The following is a 19,800-nucleotide window of genomic DNA, read 5'->3' as shown; positions in this document are numbered from 1 at the left end:
AAAAACTAAAATAAAGTATAGGAATGTCTCCAATGGCATTGTCCTTAACGTTATTTAGCCAGACGCTGACTATCCCATTCAAAGAGGTTCCAACACCATCACAGACTTGCACTTTTCCACCAGTCCCTCCGAACAATGCTTTAATCTTTGAATATTCACTTTAAAATGTCCTATTTTTTCGCTATGAATCTGGACCGCTCCAAAAGGTAATGAAACAAAAACTGTGGAGGGTCCTGACCATCTAAACTTTAGTTTTCCTGGAAACAGCTTCAATCTAGAATTAAATAACAGAACCTTGTCTACCGGTTGGAAATGTTTTCTAATTATACTTTTATCATGAAAAGCCTTCGACTTTTCTTTATAAATCTTTGCATTTTCATAAGCTTCATTTTGAAATTCATTAAGTTCATTCAACACAAGACGCCTATTCTGTCCTACCATAAATAAATCAATGTTTAGCTTTTTCACCGCCCAATAAGCTCGGTGCTCAAGTTCTACTGGTAAATGACATGCCTTCCCAAACAACAACCAATATGGTGACATACTAATTAGAGTCTTAAAGGTTGTGTGACATGCCCACAGTGAATCATCAAGCTTTTTCGACCAATCTTTCCTTGGTGTGTTTACAGTTTTCTCTAAAATACTTTTAATCTCCCAGTTTGACATTTCAGCTTGACCATTAGCAAGGGAATGATAAAGCAGGGCCTTCTGATGATGAACTCCATAACGAGCACATAAAGCTGCAAATGATTCATTACAGAAATGACAGCCTCTATCACTAATAATTGCTCTTGGAGTACCAAACCAGGTAAAAATATTTTTATGAAGAAATTTAAGTACCTCATTACCATCATAAGTAGGAGTTGCTGCAGCTTCCACCCATTTAGAAACATAATCTACTGCCAGCAAAATGTACTTATTATTATAGGATGGTGGGAAAGGCCCCATAAAATCTATACCCCATTCATCAAACAACTCAACTTCTAGAATTCCAGTCATTGGCATTTGATCTCTTCTTAATATATTACCGGTTCTTTGGCAACAATCACAACTCTTAACAAAGGCGCTAGCATCTTTAAATAACGTAGGCCAATAAAAACCCACATTGCAAAACTTTTGTTGCTATCCTCGTTCCTCCACCGTGACCACCACAATGTAAAGTATGACAACGAGTAAGTATGGAAATCATCTCTTCTTCTGGGACACATCTTCTAATGACTTGATTAGCACAATGACAAAAAAGAATCAGCTCATCCCAATAATAATGCTTAACTTCCGAATAAAACTTTTTGAGTTGTTGCCTTGACATGTCCGGAGGCACAACTTTAGCTACCAAATAATTGACATAATCTCCAAACCAAGGTAGCTTTTCTTCACTTTCAATCAAAAATATTTGTTCATCTTGAAAATTTTCATCAATTTGCTCCTCTTTCTCATTATGCTCTTCTCCTTTTTCCAATCTAGATAAATGATCTGGAACTAGATTTTCTATCCCCTTCTTATCACGAATTTCCATATCAAACTCTTGCAATAATAGGACCCATTGAATCAGGCAAGGTTTAGCATCCTTTTTGGTCATAAGGTACTTAATAGTTGAATGATCTGTATAAAAAATCACCTTATTACCAATTAAATATGGCTTGAACTTGTCGAAAGCAAAGACAATTGCAAGTAATTCCTTCTCAGTTATTTGCATAATTTAATTGAGCATCATTCAAGGTTCGACTAGCATAATAAATTGTTCGGAATACCTTGTCAAATCGTTATCCAAGAACCGCTCCTACTGCATAATCACTAGCATCACACATTAATTCAAAAGGAAGTTCCCAATTTGGTGATACAACAATCGGAACAGATACCAATTTCTCCTTCAGTGTGCTAAATGCCTTTAAACTGTCAGAATCAAAGTTAAATACCACACCATTCATAAGTAGAATAAATAATGACTTCGAAATTTTTGGAAAGTCCTTTATGAACTGCCTATAAAATCCATCATGACCCAAAAAACTACGAACCCCCTTAACAGACACTAGAGGAGGTAAATTTTCTACTTTCGATATCTTGGCCCTGTCTACCTCAATTCCATGGCGTGAAATCTTGTGGCCCAAAACTATACCTTATGTCACAATAAAGTGACATTTCTCCCAGTTTAATATTAAATTTGACTCCTCACATCTTTTTAGAAGCCTTTCCAAATTAACCAAACATCCATCAAAAGAGGGCCCAAAGATTGAAAAGTCATCCATAAAAATTTGGATACCTTTTTCCACCATGTCTGAAAAGATAGACATCATACATCTTTGAAAGGTGGCGGGAGCATTACATAACTCAAATGGCATCCTCCAGAAGGCAAATGTTCCATAAGGGCATGTAAAGGTAGTCTTTTTTTTATCCTCCGGTGTAATGGGAATTTGATGGTATCCCGAATACCCATCCAAGAAGCAGTAATAAGGATGGCCTACCAATCTATCTAACATCTAATCTACAAAAGGCAAGGGGAAATGGTCTTTCCTGGTGGCCTTATTCATCTTACGGTAGTCAATACAAATTCTTCACCTCGTCACCGTACAAGTTGGAATAAGTTCATTATTATCATTTTTAACCACTGTAATGCCACCCTTCTTTGGGACTACCTGGACAGGGCTAACCCAAGCACTGTCAGATATTGGGTAAATTACCCCTGCATCCAAGCATTTAAGAATTTCTTTCCTTACCACTTCTTCCATTGAAGGATTGAGCCTCCTTTGAGCATCAATACTAGGCTTGCTATCCTCCTCCATTAATATATGGTGCATCACTGTTGAAGGATTGATACCTTTTATATCTGCCAAAGTCCACCCAATTGCTAGTTTGTGAGCCTTCAACACCCTAAGAAGTTTCTCTTCTTCAATTACAGACAATGAAACTGAAATAATAACTGGGAGAGTGTCATTCTTACCCAAATAAGCGTACTTAAGATGATCAGGTAAAGTTTTTAACTCAAGAACTGTGGCTTCTCAATAGATGGAAGAGGTCTCTACTTTCCCCAATTCCTCATATTTCTTTTTATAAATTTGCCTGGATGAGTTCAGCCACTTAACATATTCACTGGCTTCAGTACCAGCACATTCTTCGGGACTTGCAATCAAACTTAACTCAAGTGGATCCTTAATAGACTGGACCCTTTTACCTGGTTCCTCCAATACATCAATAATAAAACAACTATCACTAGTTAAAGGTTATTTCAAGGCTTTAGAAACATTAAAAACAACCTCATCACCTTGTATTCTAAGCCTTAACTCACCCTTTTGAACGTCTATTAATGCTTGCCCCGTGGCTAAAAATGGTCATCCTAATATAATAGGCACATCCTCATCTTCCTCCATATCTAATACAATGAAATCCGCTGGGAAAATGAACTTATCTACCTTTACTAGAACGTCCTCTATAATACCTTAGGGGTGTGTTAATGAACGGTCAGCCAGTTGAAGAGAAATAGTAGTGGGTCTAGCTTCCCCCAAACCAAGTCTTTTAAATACAGACATCGGCATTAAATTAATGCTTACATCTAAATCACATAAAGCTCTCTCACAGTGAAAGTTTCCAATGGTGCAAGGCATAGTGAAGTTGCCCAGATCTCTTAACTTTTGAGGAAGCTTCTTTTGAATAATTGCACTACACTCTTCAGTTAATGCAACAGTTTCATAATCCTTCATTTTTCTCTTATTAGACAATATCTCTTTCATAAACTTCACATAACTAGCCATTTGTTTAAATACCTCAAGAAATTTGAAGAATTGTTTGTCAAGATTGACCTTTCGAAACCGTTGAGGATATGGAATCCTTGGTGTAGGCTCGGTGTATTTTGGCTTTTTTGTCTTTGGAAGATCTTCAATAACCTCATCTTGTACTAGACTAGTAACATGTCGACCCTTTGTCTTCTTCCCCTTGTCATCCATTGTAGGTCCATCATACTTAGTCCCACTCCTTACAGTGACAACTTGACATTGCTCTTTAGTATTTACCTCTGTGGAACTAGGCAAATTCCCTTGTTGTCTACTAGAAAACATTTTAGCCAATTGGCCTATTTGTGTCTCCAAATTCCTGATTGAAGACCTTGTCTATGTCATGAATTAATTTAATTGGTTTGGCTACACTGTTAGTGGGCTCATTGGAAGATGTGGTGGTGGTTGAGAAGAGCGTGGGTTTGGATCATAATAAGGCCTAGAATGTAGTCCATAAGTCGGTTGATGAGGGGGTTGTTGAGGTGGGTATTGTGGATACTACGGTTGTAACCCTTGATTATTTTTCCAAGACAGGTTAGGGTGATTTTTCCATACTGGAGTATATGAATTTGAGTAGGTGTTGGGTGCGAGTCTTGAAAAGTTACCAATAATCTGTGTCTATTCCAAAGGCATACTATTTACATCTATTGAGCAACTAGTTGTGCTCGAGCATTGTTCATAAGAATGCAGTCCCCCACAAATCTCACAACTCATGACATTCTGTACTTGCATTGCTTGTGCAGCGAGGGTATTCTGCTACAATTGCTTGGTTAGAGATGCCACTTGAGAAGTCAATAAAGCAATAGGTTCGACTTCTAAGACTCCTGCTACCTTCTTATTCTCATGCTTAGTAGGCCAATTATAGTTATTCATGGCCATCTCTTCCAATAATTCATATGCTTCATTAGCGCTTTTTCTCATAAACGCTCCTCCCGATGCTGCAACTATAATTGTCCTTGTATTTCCCCCCAAACCATTGTAAAATGTATGAACCTGCAGCTATTTCTCTATTCCATGATGTGGGCATTCCTTTGCAACTCTTTAAAACGTTCCCATGCATCATATAAAGACCCCCCATCCAGCTGATGGAAGTTATTAATCTCTCCTCTTATTCGGGCTGACTTCGCAGAAGGAAAATATTTACCAAGGAATTTCTGAGCCAAACCTTCCCAAGTAACTGTAGAGTTGGTTTGTAATGAATTCAACCAACTCTTTGCTCTGTCTCTTAATGAAACCGGGAATAATCTTAATCTTATAGCTTCGTTACTCACCCCATTCATTTTGAATGTCGCACACAATTCTAAAAAATTTGTGATATGGAGATTTGGATCCTCATTTGGTAATCCCCCAAATTGTATAAAATTATTAGCCCCGAAAGTAGGAGGACGAATGCTTGGATGTATCCCCGTAACACTAGGGAGTACATAGTTTCTCAATGGAGGATCGACTTCAGTTGCATTACCAATATTTGCACTGTTGTTGACAAAGTTATTTGCGTTCTCAGCCATGGCGAAGTCCCGCATTTTTTTTATCTTTCGGTTTTGTCTGCACGTTCTCTCAATTTCAAGATCTATTAGTATGAGTCCATTTTGTCTACTTCCTCGCATATACCAACAATTCCTGAAACACAATACAAAATCGATCTGAATAAGTGTAAAATATAAAAAACAAAACAAAACAAACAAACAAACAAACAAATTAGAACAAATAACAATTAATTTTGATATTGGAAATTAAGTCCCCGGCAACGGTGCCAAAAACTTGATCTGTAAAATATGCACGCAAGTGTACGTGGTCGTATCAAGTAATAAATTCTGGAAGAAAAGATATCGTCCCACAGAGACTATAACCTAATTACCAATAATTATTCTTAATTTCTATTTGGAAAAAAAAAATAGATGAACAAATCTAATTATAAAATTCTAAATAACTATGGACAAAATAACTAATCAAAAGATGAAAATCACTATTAAAAAGACCTAGGGTATTAATTTCATCAACTTTTCATTCTACTAATTTTATTAATCAATTATAAATTTCTTTCTTCTTATTCTAATAGCAGGTTAACATAAATCAATTTCTATTATTTTTCAAGATGTAAGATCTCATCGTATATGCAAGTTTTCTACATCTCTGTGATAAACTTAAACATATAGCAGGCATTAAGCATAGAAACCTAATTACTACACAAGCCATACATGTACTTTCGTTCAATATGCAACCTATGTCTATATAGCGATAGCATATTCAATTCTCATCTTTCGAATTTTGAATCAAAATCATAAATCAAGCAAATATTGATTAGATATTTACTAGCATTAAGCAAACATTATATAGATTAGAATAAAGAAGAAAAATTAATAGAACATCATAATTAAATTAAATAGAAATCCAAGTGACTACATTAAACCCTAGATAAAAGTATTTAGTTCATATCAGACATGACAAAATCAACAAAATAATAATTCAGAAACATAAGATTCAAAAACTTGAAGAAGAAAGAAAAAATATAAAAATGCATAAAAACTAGTCTAAGAATCATAATTAGTCTCTAAAAGTGTAATTAAAATCTGGCCTCATTTCTAATTAAACCCTAAGTCTGAATTTATAGTTTAAAAAATCACAAATCCATTGTTTTTCATAGGCGGGCTGCGACCTGGCCTTTTCTAGGTCGCGGCACGTATCAATTTTAAAGCCCCTCCGAGTGTGCATATATTTTCAAGCACTGCGACTCAGACACTATTTAGTCGCAGCCCGTGTCTTTGATCTCCCTTTGATTTAGCCTCTGACTTCCCCTAGCGCCGCAACTTATAAGGGCAAGTCGCGGCTCTAATTCCCTTTTGTAGGATTGTGTTTCTGACTTGCCTAGAGTCACGACCCTTATTCCATTATTTATCATTTTAAGCCTTTCAACCTCATTTCTTCATCAAAACTAATTTTTACTTATCCTTAGCACCATTTTGAGTCAAACAACCACCAAGGGCTTCGTTTTTCCACCATTTTCTCTTCTTTTTACATTTTTCTCATGATTCTACGAACCAACCTAGAACAAAGACAAACAAAAGCATAATATTGCACAAAACAAACAGAAAGATTCAAGATTACCACAAAAACACATTTTAAAACAACACAAAAATGAATTTATCATGAAGTGACCTCTAAGGAGGCGCCCCTGACCTAAGAGAAAAGCTCAATGGAACAAGGTCAGAAGTAAGGACAACACCCCCTATGGCCCCTCCGAAGGGCAAAGAGAAAAGAAAGGCCAACCCTTCATATTTAAAAGAATCCTTGAATAGAAGAAGGCAGGAGCTAGACACCGAGATGAGAAGCCTTCAGAGTAAAATTGTCACGGCATCGGGGGCACATTGTCGATTAAGAGTTAGAATATGAGTCACCCTTCACAAGGGAGATTCAAGTTGAACGACTCCCAACCAACTTCAAAGAGCCTCATATGACCCTTTGTGAGGGCACTACGAACCCTAAGTACCACTTAGATGCCTTCAATGATTTAATGAAACTGAGAGGGTTCAATAACAGAGCAAGGTGTCACTGTTTCACTATCACGCTGAAGGGAGTGGCATACAATTGGTTCAAGAGGCTGAGGTCGGGAACCATCAGGTCATGGCAATAATTTTTTGACGAATTTCTCCAATAGCACCATGCAGTGCGCGATTACATCATGCCAAGCACTAGCCTCACTAACATAAAGCAATGTGAAGGAGAAATCCTGAAGAGCTATATCCACAGGATCAAATGGAGGTTGCTAAGGTAGGAAGCTTGACTAGAGGAGAACTCAAGATGGCAATCACTGCTGGAGTGCGCCCAAGCAGTAAGATATGGAATAATATGCTCAAAATAGAGGTCATCAACTTAGATGACTTCTATGAAAGAGCACAAAAGTACATTCGTGTCGAAGTTGGCCATGAGAGCCTAAAGGCAGGAAAAAGTGAACCCCTTTCCAAGCCCTCAGCCCATGAAGGTTCAAATTGTGCAAAGAAGAAGAGAGGGTATGAAGGGCCTAGAGAAGACCATCAGAGAAAACACGCATGCGGAGGTGAACCTAGGGAAATTCTATACACCTTCTACACAGATCTGATAGATACTAGGGAACATATCTTCCTCACAGACAAAAATTAGGTCCCTTTCAAGAGACCTCTGCAGATGAAGAAAAACCGATCCAAAAGGGACCCCAGTAAGTATTTCCAGTACCACAAGGATATTGGCCACACCACAGCGGAGTGTACCCATTTGAAGATAGAAATTGAGAAACTCATACACAAGGGGCACCTAGGCAGGTATGTTAGAAGGGAAAACCCAGGACCAGAGGATCAGCCATCCTATCCACAGGCTTAAGAGCAAGCCCTGGAGGAGTAGGGAGAAGTAAGAACAGTGTTCAGAGGTCCAGGATTCAGAGGAGAGTCAAAGAAAGGACGAGATAGATATTCCAAGGAAGCAAGACGAAGTCCACCCCCGTGCACTATGAGCCTGGAGCAAGGACCCCAAAGAACTTTAAGGTGGAAAACAATTTGATAACCTTCACAGAGGAAGATGCGCTAGGGGTGCATTTCCCCCATAGTGACCTGCTGGTGCTAACCGGTCAAATGGCCAATATGAGAGTGCATCGATTCCTCGTGGAAAATGTAAGTTCCGTAGATATCTTATATCATCCCGCATTGGAGAAGATAGGCTTGGGCATCAGGAACTTGAAACCCTACCATACCCCTTTATATGGATTCACTAGGGACTCAATACAACCTTTAGGAGCCATCAAATTAGCCCTCACCATGGGGGAGCAACCCAAACAAACCACTGTCATGATGAACTTTGTTGTAGTAGATTGTGCTTCGGCTTTCAATGCGGTATTAGGGGGACCCTCCCTAAGAGAATTGAAAGCGATGACATCGATATACCACTTGTCTATTAAGTTCCCAACTCATAGGGGGATAGCAAGCATAAAAGGAGAACAAAAGGAAGCAAGAGAGTGTTATAATAGCTCTCTCTACACATATGCCAAGCCACGAGAACCCATGGCGATGTGATACATGGAGGCGCAAACCCACATTCACACTTGTGGGTGGATGACGCTGTCATACCCCGAGCATGGAATGTAGAGTATCTCAATAAATATCACCAGTAAGACTTTCGCATCTAATGCAGGAATATCCGTACCTTGTTTGTTTACCTTATGTTAATTTTAGAGGTTTCCAAGATAACCTCATAGTAGATGCAATGTTTCCATACGTGCCTTTGTAATCTACTTGCTATCAATGAAAGTGTTTCCTATCTCACATATTACATTCCTTCTATATGCATGCACCTATATAACAAATATGCACACATTGTCAAAATCTATGTTGGGAGTGAAATGATCAAAGTGCTTAAAGGAATGAATCCCACTAAACACTTGGGGGGCAAGATAGGAGGCATATATATTGCAAAAAAAAAAAAAAACCTTGAGAGCCATCTCTTAAGTTCATGAGGGTTAGCTACCCTTATGGATATCAAGGGAGCCAAAAGGTTCTATAAGGATAACCTCACGACAAACTCTAGATACCACCATGAGGGATGCGGTCTCAATGAGGACATCCGCTGATAAGCCTTGAGCGTCTCTTGGATTCATAAGGATTAGCTACCCTTATGGATGCCAAGGGAGGCAAAAGGTTCCATAAGGGCAACCTCATGATAGGTTAATACCTCCATAAGAGGTAAGGCCTCAAGGAGGATGCCCACAAACAAGCCTAGAATAGCCACTAAACCATATATCCAAAAAGTGTCAGACAAGAGACGCTTGTGAAAAAAAGTCAAAAGATGTCATGAGGACAAAGTCCTAATAAAGGCTAATACATCCACGAGGGGTAACACCTCAAGGATAGCATCGAATAAGCCTAGAGTGGCCACCAAGCTGTCTAGTTAAAAAGGGTCCTAAAAGAGACCCTTGTAAAAATAGTACTATACATAATGACGGGAAGGACGCTTCTCGCACAAAATAAAAAGTGCGCGCAAAGAATATAAAAGGATGCAAGAACCCAAAGGGATGACATGTCTTTACAAGTATAGTCAAGGTACCAAGAAAACTACAATCATCAAACTAAGGAAGACATCGAGATTTCATCAAAGAAGAGGGACTTATCAATGCCCCTTAAGCATGATAACCAAATGAGGATGACAAAGGATTAGAAGGCCAATACATCCTTGCAATTAGTACAAAGATAAGCAAATGTCGCATATATAAAAGTTCTGCACACAAAGGCGAACTTGAAAGGACCTCAGACATAAAGAATTCCATATATAATCAAAAGAATTTCCATGCAAAAAAAACACACACACACACAGAGGGTTACACAACAGCAAATAAATATAATAATATGCCTCAGAGAGAGGCCTATGGGTTCCCACCCCGACCTTTCCACTCAGCAATCTTCTCGGTCGCATACTCTCCAAAGGGGGATAGATTGCATCAGGGTTAGTCCTCCACACAACATGCAATGTACGCTCGACTATGCCATTCTCAGCGTTCACCAGTTCAACCTCAAGAGCGTTAATCTTCTCATTCAGGGTATGAATATTGGCTTCGAGCTTGGTGTTAGAATGAGAAGTCTATGTAGCCTTGGCCAGTGCAACATCCCTCTGGTGGACCGCCTCAGCAAGCTGGCCCTTCAAGTCACTGAACTGTGTAGTCAACTCATCTTTTTCTGCCTTGGCCAAGGAAAGCTCCATCATCCCCTCAAGCTCAAACTGTAATCGTTGCATGCATGAGGAGCTCGAGGTGACAAAACAATGACCCAATATGAAAGCTTAAGTAAAAACAAAGAAACAAAACAAAATAGCAATGATCAGGCGATATCAAAACTGAAAATCATACATTAAGTGTTTTGACAAGCACCTGCATAGAGGCTTACATATAAGCCTCTCCCAACTCGACATCTAGAATATCATACATAGACCCTCACTCACCTTTGGAATTATTCCCCATGTAGTGGTCCATGACCTCTCTGTACAGGGTCGCCAAAGGATGCCCCCGAGAAATGGAAGCATGGGCTCAGCAGGGGGAGACACGTATACCTGTCGATGCATGCCTAGATAAGGAAGGGGACTGGGAAGGTTCTAATCCATCCACAGAGGCACGAGGAGTGGAGGGGTGTGGATTCACTCTTCAAGAAGCGAGGCACCCGAAGACACATGTCCAAATGCGCCCCCAAGGGTGGAAGAGCATCGTCGAAGGAAGGCAAGACCAAATTCCTCTTCGGGATAAGAGGAACGGGAGGACGGGTGTTGAAAGAAAACTCACCACCTACTACCAGTGACAGGATCTAAGAAGTGACATCGTCGGTGCACCCATCATCGGTGACATCCCCAGCCCCGTCAGCCAAGGATCCTAAACAAGAATAGTTCTTAGACTCCACCTCAACCTCATCCTCAGTATCCATCAGGTCATCCTCGGAGTAGTATTAGTCTTCATTGTCGTCATCGTCGTCTATGGTCTCCGAGATGGTAGACTTGGATGAGACGGAGCATAAGTAAATGACTTGGTCTGGAGACAACAACTTTGACGAATAGAGATTGCCCTCACTGAAAAGTTTGCAAGCCTGTTTGCAAAGCTGACACAGCCAGGAACTTCGCCACATGATTGCGGACCGCCGGACTCAAAGCAGGGTCAACAACCACTTCAAGACCTATGGTCAAGGAAAAGAAATAAATATAGTTAGGAAAACCTGAGGAAAGGGGTAAAGACAAGAAAAAAATAACATAAAAAATTCAATATATGTAAATATGCAGGTAGAAATAGCTTACTTGATGTGTTGAAATGCATATGCTGAGTGGATATGCTATTGCTGAAGAAAAAATCACTCTTCCAAGAACCCTATTGGAAATAGAGCCCTCTACAAGGGGGTACCTTGTGAGAGCCATAACTTTCTGGAGCTTATAAAAGCCAGGGGCTGTTGGATTCACCCGAAGAGTGAACAGATGATGGACCTCACTCATGGAGGGCCTTTAAAGGTGCACTTGCTTGTATAACACATACAAACATCTAACCACAACCAAAGAGTTAGGGGACAGCTGAAGAGGTGCTAGCACAAAATAGTTCAATATCTTAACAAAGAAGGAGTGAAGTGGCAAGACCCCTCCAGACTTGTTAGTTGTGCCGCTGAAAGCTACAAGCCCCTTAGGTGGCTTAGACGCATGGTCATTACGAGATGGAATGATGAAGTTGATGTCCAGAGACAGTTGATGGGCCTTCAGCATGTTAGAAAGCTTAACCCGGGTAAGAGTAGACTCGATGCCTGTGTTCTTAGAATTTTCAAGGATCTCCCTTGGCATGTTTGATACCTGGACAGAAACAACAGGCAGTTTGTGAGCGACTGACTTCATCAACCCCTTAGAAGGCCCTCTACATGTCCTACGTCTACCTGCATACTACTTGACCCTATGATGTTCATCCATGGATAAACGAAGAAACAAGGGAAAGACCATAGAGAGAAACACAGGTTCAGATGGAACACAATCAGCACCCCCATGGGCATGACCCCCAGAGCCTGGGGCTCAATCGCCATAGGAAGATAGATGTTCAGGTGGAAGATTTTCCTCTAGGCAAGAGATTTCTGCTATGCAATCTTGAAGGGTTGATTTTAGTTGGGAAACACATGTTTTGTGCCATGGGGAGAAACCTAAAACCCCACCACTAGTAACATATTCGAGTTCACTCTCAAGGTCCTGTGCATTCTGCCTGAGGTAGGATAACCTCTGTAGGTAGATCATTGGCACACCCCCATTTTCAGAGGGTTTACAAACGTCAGCCTCAGAGTCAAAAGATGACAACTCAATAAACTCAACGTCAAGCGGGACTTTAAAAGACTATCCAGACGCCATAGGCAAGCTAAGACTCGACGACGTGTGTGCGTGAAGACAACCCTATATCTACAACATGAGTGTAAAGGGTGTAAGATAGGGATTCATGTATACACACCATACATGCCATGAGAACAAAGAACTCTTAAGGAACATGTACATACTAACCTATGGCCCTACCCTCGTGTAAAAGATAAAAGAGACATTCATATCACTGGGGAAGGAAGGTATACCTGGGTGCGTGTATGCAAGTCCACAGATGTACAAGGACAGACTTTTGGGTGTGTGAAGTAGGGTCAAGCGATAGGAAAGAGCGCACCTTTAGAAATGTGAGAACACCTTGTACTCCTACAATGCAAACATGGGACAAGGAAGAATAGGTTAAAAAAATAAAATGGAGATGAATTTAATTAAAAGGGGAAAAAATTACCTCAAGAGTGCTTCTATGGGGGATAGAACCTTGGGGCCCTTGGAAATAGCTTCAATGAGATACCACTAGGCTAAGCAAGTTTTGATATGAAAAAATGAATCCAAGCCTTGAGGTATTTATAAGGAGAGTCAAGACTTCCTAGCCTTTGGATCAAGTCTAGGGTGAATGGTGGAGATCAAAGATATTCACAACCTCGCGATCCGCACTTGGGAATGGTTGGCTATCATTCAATCTTAAGGACACACTTGGATCACCACCAAAGCTAGTTGGATTTTGTGTTTTTTTATAAACTAGAAAGAAACACACCACCAAGGTGTATTTCGTGCATCTTCATTCACTACAGGTTATCACTCAAAAGGCGAGTCTTCCATGCCCCTTCAAAAAAGACGAAGCATGAGCACCATACATATCGCACAAGGAACATATGAGGGAGTCTACAAACACACTTCAAAGTATGCTCATAGACTCAGGGAAAAATGTAAATATGGGAGAATTATCCCTTAAAACATCCTACGCCAAGCCACAAAGTTCCGCATTGCGACGCCCAAGGGCCTCGCCATATGAGGCAGAGCGTACAAGGCAACCTTGACTAATGGGCTCACTACGCGAGTCCATGTGCAAGGCATCATTACTAAGGGCCTTGCTAGATGAGATGCTCGCCAGACTATGCCCTAAGAGTGTCTGCTGGGCTTGCGACCGCATTGGGCAAGATGTAGGAAAGGCCATGTGCCTTACTCGCCTCACAAAAAACTTGGGAAGAAGTCCCCTAATTTTTCAATGTATGTCAAAGGCCCTTTGGCACGCCCCACTGTGTGAGTCCCACGTGATGGGAGGCGCCTCGCTATACGAGGCCGAGTGGGCAAAGGGGGACACCAGGTGACAAGGATCCTCAGTGCAAGGCTAGAGATCTCATTCGCCTTTGCACGAAGCCTACGTGAAGAGAGGCGCCTCGCTATGTGAGGTTGAGTGGGCGAAGGGGGACACCAGGTGCCGAGGCAACGCAAGGCTTAAGACCTTTGTCACCTTGGCGTGAGGCTTGAGTGAAGAGACGCACCTCGCTATGCGAGCTGAGTAGGTGAAGGGGGACACCAGGTGGCAAGGCTCCTCAGCGCAAGGCTTAAGATCTCACTCATCTTTGCGTGAGACTTGGGTGAAGAGAGGCACCTCGCCATGCGAGGCACTGCATGCCAAAATGTTGATTCGCCTTGACGCCAGGACCGCGTACCTAGATGTCGAGATGCGCATCAAACACAAGGGAGGACCTCGCTATGCAAGGCCCGATTCTCTAAACCCCATGTCGTGAGGTCGATACACAGCAGGGCCTCACTATGAAAGGCCTATTTCCCAAAAGTGCGTCAGCGTGGAGGTCGAATAAAGGAAATCCATTCTGCGTTAATGAAGAGCCCATGATGTTCTCCAACACTTAGCAAAATATAAGGAAGCTTGGGGAGAATTTATGTCTTGGAAATGAAAGAAGGGCCATCAGGTACAAGGCACGCACATGAGTATGGGATGTACGACCCTGAGGAGGATAGAGGCATGACTCTGATATCCGTATCTAGCAAGTAGTGGAAGTACGAGAAGTGGTTGCATGACCTGCATGTCTCTAACCACAAACAAACATCAACACCACAATCATCCACTCCACTGCGACCTGTGCCACTACCCTGACAGTGTACCCTGACAGAGCCCATCTATAAATAGGCTTCCACCCCTCTGACTAAGGGGTTGGAAAATTTATTGTATACTCAGGCTATTAAGCAATATAAGAGTTTTTACTCCATTGTTGCTCTGCACTTATTCTTCCTTAAGTCCACTCTAAGTTCTTTCTAAGTTATTTTCTTACCAAGGTTTGGGTTTTCTGACCTAACATCGTAGACGAGTTCTCACCATCAACAATATCATTTTACTGTCATTTTTGCATTATTTTATTATCACAACACCAAGATTTTTTTATCTATAAGCCCTCATTCTCAAAATACTAAATATCATTTTTAATAGATATTGAACAAAATCATATACCGATATTAAGCTAAAACTCAAATCCACATTCTTTAAAATCCATATTAACTCAAAACAAAATACAACATTAAATAATACTAACATGCTTTCTAGGAACAAGATAAAAGCAAGATTCAACAATAACATAAATGACCATTTCCCTAGCTGGAACCCATAAGCAATTGGAACTTCGAATAAATCTTCAAAAACTCATAACAATCATTCTTAGCATGCTTCTAAATAGATATCGCCATCAATTACACCAAGGATTCTCACTATCCAATCATCAATCTCCTAACCAAAACAACAACTCACCAAACATAAACATATATTGACAAAACATCAAGTATTACAAAGCCACAACCAAGAATCAAATCATCGAACAAACATAGATTGAGAGAAAATCTGTTACCTTCATTGGTAGAGTTCAACAACTCAAACATATCTCATCTTTGATACAACCCTAGGGATTTTGAATCTACAACAAGAAAGGAAGACAAAACAACAACAAGAAAACTTAGCAACAAGATGGTGAGGAGATGGATTAAGGGAATCAAACACTAGAGAAATCAAGAACACAAACCTAAATTGGAACCACCCTTATTCATCTTCTCCTTCTCTTCCCCACGAATTCTTTTCCTTTCTCTTCTCTTTTATCTTATTTTCCTTCTCTTCCTCTAGGGTTCGACAGCCACAATTTGGGAGCTCACAAGCTCTCTTCTCTTCTATATATTAACTCTAGTGGTCGACCCCTATGCTAATGAGAGAAAGGGAAATTCCAAATTTTTAATTCCCTTGATTTTTGTATTGAAATCAAAATAGAATAATGGTGAAAAATCAAAGGGATATGTAACCAATCCAAAAATGGAAACTAGAGTTGCCTTCTTTCACTCCCACACGCCTCTCTTCTCTTCTCTCTCTCTCTCTCTCTCTCTAAGCCTATTTAGCTTTAATTAATTTAATTTAAACATTGAATGGGAAAATGAATTCCCTCTCCTTCCCTCTCTTCTCACACCTACTCCCTCTCTCTTTACTCTAGGTTTCTCATTTCTAACATGTACAAAACTCTTCTAGAATAATCCTTCTTCACATCTCTCATTATTTTCCTTATCTTTAAATATTACAAAAATAATTAAATATAGGAGAGAATGAAATACAAGTGTATGGGAAACTAATGCACTCTCACCATGCTTACATGCACACACACAAGTGCAAGGGTGCATTTCTGCTACTCATGCACCTTAATGCATACAATCAAAACTCAAGATATTCACAAAACAAAATAATTAAAATTTAATTCACATAATTTCTGCCAAACAATTTAAAATAATAAAAATAAAATCCTAACACTTAACAATTTTAATTCAAATAAAGCACATATTTTTTTAAATAAAAAAAATTGGTGCGCTACATCTAGGGTTAGTTAGGGGTCGTGGTCGAGGGTCGGGGTCTTGGGTAGGGGTCGGTGTCGAGGTCGGGGTTGGGGTTGAGGGTAGGGATCTTGGGTAAGGCTTGTCTATGAATTTTTTATTTTGTTTATTTTTCTTGGATTGTTATTGGCAAAAGATGTCTCCTCTTTCTTGTTTTAATGTTATTATAAAATACACTTGTTCGAGGAGTTCGAATATTCTAAATCTACATCCATAGTGAAGTAGGTTTTGAGAAATATATTGTGTTGCGGTGATAATGGAAGGTTATGAACTTGTGTGTATTAGTGAAGTAGGTTTTGGGAAATTTTTGTGTGTTGTGGAGATATAAGGAAGAAATTTATTGCGTGTTGTTTGAAATGTTTTTTGTAACTGCTTGCATATGGCTAAGTCATTAGTATAGGGGAAATACTGCCCAATTTTATTTTGTAGATTTATGTATTAATTTATAATATTTAAATTGTTAGGGGTCGTGGGTCGGGAGTCAGGGGTCCTGGGTAGTTGTTGTTGGGAATTGATGGCTTTACACTTTCTTAATCAACAATGCATAATAGCAATATTACAGACCCTAGATGCTAATCGAGAATCTTATTCAAAGTATGAATGCAAATCTTGATCATCAAAGAACCATGGTATGAATGAAAATCTTGAAAACAAAGAATTAAGTGATTAAATGATTGTAAGATGAACTTAATAACATTACATCATCAATACTAACAACATGAACACAATAGAATGACAAAATACAAGATTAGGGTTAGAGAGACACAACCTTTTGTATTGAGAAACTTGAATCTTCAAACTAGGGGAACTTCTAAGGCTTATACATGAATTAACATCGATGTCCAATATGTCTTTTTCAAGCCTTCCCTTTGTTTCATGAAGCTTCACCAAGATAGAATGAGATTTGGGATTGAACAAGCCTTGAACTCATGCAGGTCAAGGAATGCTTGTTGAGTTTCTTGTAGAAACCTTTGGTCTTTGAGAGCTAGACAGAGAGAAAGTGAGAGAGAGAGAGAGAGAGAGAGGTTAGAGAAAGATTGGAGAGAGTGATCAAGTCTTCCAAAACTCTATAAGAATCCTTTTATAGTGTAAGCACCATCATTAGGTCTAACCAATAGGATAAGAGATAATTAACTCATCATTTGGTGCTTATTTTGCATGTTTGTACGGAAATGTTAGGCAATACGTCGTCTGCATGTAGGTGATATGTCACTTACTAGCAAGCGAAGTATCATCTGCTGAGGCTCTTGAGCCCCTTTGCATTTAGGGGATGTAAAGCCTCTTAAGAGGTGACACATCGCCACCCCCATCTGAATTTTGACCCTTCCAATGGTCCTAAAACTATTCAAAATTCTACCAAATTTTTTGGGGATGTTTAGATACCTCATTATATCACTTTAAACCCATAAAAGTCAATTATAGATGCCTACTACACATTCTTATGTTTTTACTTCAATTTAAGTAAAAATCGCTAAGTGTTTTGCATCTCATTGTGTAAACAACTTAACCAATATATTTAACCAATCTCAACATTCCCCCACTTGGTTAAATATCACTACAAGAAAAAAGGGCTTTCACTTTGGTTTTTATGCTGGATTTACTTTGGTTTTCGCTTAAATTCGCAACCACAGTAGTTCGGGGCGAAGTAAAAAGTAGATAAAAATCGAAGTGAAAATAGACTTTCTACTTCGGTTATTATGTAAAAACCGAAGTAGAAAGTGAGGATTCTACTTCGGTTTTTACATAATAACCGAAGTAGAATCCTCACTTTCTACTTCGGGAAAGTGGGGTACACTTCCTTGCTGGGCACTTTATACTTCGGTTATTATGTAAAAACTGAAGTAGAATCCTCACTTTCTACTTTGGTTTTTACATAATAACCAAAGTAGAAAGCCCCCCCCCCCCCCCCCATATTTTTTTTTTTGAATAATTATTTCTGATTATTTTAAAATAGCCCAATTCTATTTTTATTTTTTTTTGCCCTACTTTTTTTTTAAATGGTCTAATTTTTTGAATTTATAGTTATATATATTTTTACAATTGGAATTAGTTATGAATTTTTTTGAATGAAAATATGCTAACTTTCATTAATTATAAATGCCATACATAAGCATAAAAACAAGCACTTAAGTAAGATAGCTAGCCTTAACATTAATACATTTACATAAAACTAAACTTAGAACTAAACGAACTCATAAACAAAATAGGCTTACTAATAAATATATGCCATCAATCAACCTAACCATTCGTGTTGGATTGGAAAGAGGTTTATAATCTCACAATATTCCTTCTTCCCATCAAACTGTAAATTTAATAACAACATTGATAATTTTATAGGTTATCGATACCAAAATAAGTTATAAAAATAAACTTACTCTTTCTTTTAGGGTTTCCATTGCATTTGATGTCCATACAAGATCTCTAATGTACTTCAACACATAAAAACCACATTCATGACTTTGTGGTTGTTTTGAACATGCAACATTGAATATCTTTGTAGGGTTGTCGAGTAATTCATTGGAAGAAGCTTTATAATATGCACTATATAAAAAGAAAAACTACAAAAGTTATTAAAATGTAGTAACATGTAATAGTTGTTGCGTATTAAGAAATATTTTTAAAATTTTAAAACTTACCTCATTATCATTGAATCAATTTCTTCAGGACGTTTGTGTGCTTTTAGTGGATCCAAGAACATGATTTTTCCTTTTGGCATAGCAATCACCAACATCTGATGTTCCCTAAAATAATAAGCATGTTAAATAAAATGATTAAATTTTTAATATGAATAAATCATAAGAAAATTTTATAGTATTTCTTACCATGTGTTCCAAGGTATAAAGTATAGTTGACCAACTCTATTCATGGTCATCAATCGATTTTCCAAGTCAATTGTTGATCGTTCTACATCTTTAGCATTATTAATGCTAAGATGCTCAGTGTCAAAAAACTTGTAAAAGACACGCTGATTTGGAAATAAGGACTCCCAAATGCATCTGCAAAAATATTTCTTAAGTGTTAAATATTTTTGAAAATTTTCGACAGAGTTTCCCCTATAAATAGGACTACCCAAACCTGTAAACATACAATTTACTATGAAAATATGGAACAGATCACAGAGCAATACTCATAACCATTCTAAATTTCATATCATTCCAAAGAATTAGTTTAATGAATACCTTTGTCCAAATATCATTGTTGAGCCTCCAACCATATGAAAAGTAGCAACCTGTGCTACATCCTCTGAAGTTATAAAGATTGACTCACGATTCATGAATGATGGGTCTATTGGAATTGAGACTACTTTGTTTATTCCCTTAACTCTGCA

At 38.8% G+C, this 19,800-nt stretch overlaps 1 non-coding gene across 1 annotated transcript; it reads left to right on the top strand.

Moving 5' to 3' along the window:
- Positions 1-4,773: 4,773 nt before the first annotated feature.
- On the top strand, positions 4,774-4,877 carry LOC133813715 (small nucleolar RNA R71). Its single transcript, XR_009884718.1, has one exon. It is a non-coding gene; the product is annotated as a small nucleolar RNA R71 (small nucleolar RNA).
- Positions 4,878-19,800: the final 14,923 nt, after the last annotated feature.

The sequence above is a fragment of the Humulus lupulus genome, chromosome 1 (genome assembly GCF_963169125.1).
Source record: "Humulus lupulus chromosome 1, drHumLupu1.1, whole genome shotgun sequence".
Classification (NCBI taxonomy): domain Eukaryota; kingdom Viridiplantae; phylum Streptophyta; class Magnoliopsida; order Rosales; family Cannabaceae; genus Humulus; species Humulus lupulus.
The sequence above is the reverse complement of the archived record's forward strand: the minus strand, read 5'-3'. Positions and strand labels throughout refer to the sequence as shown.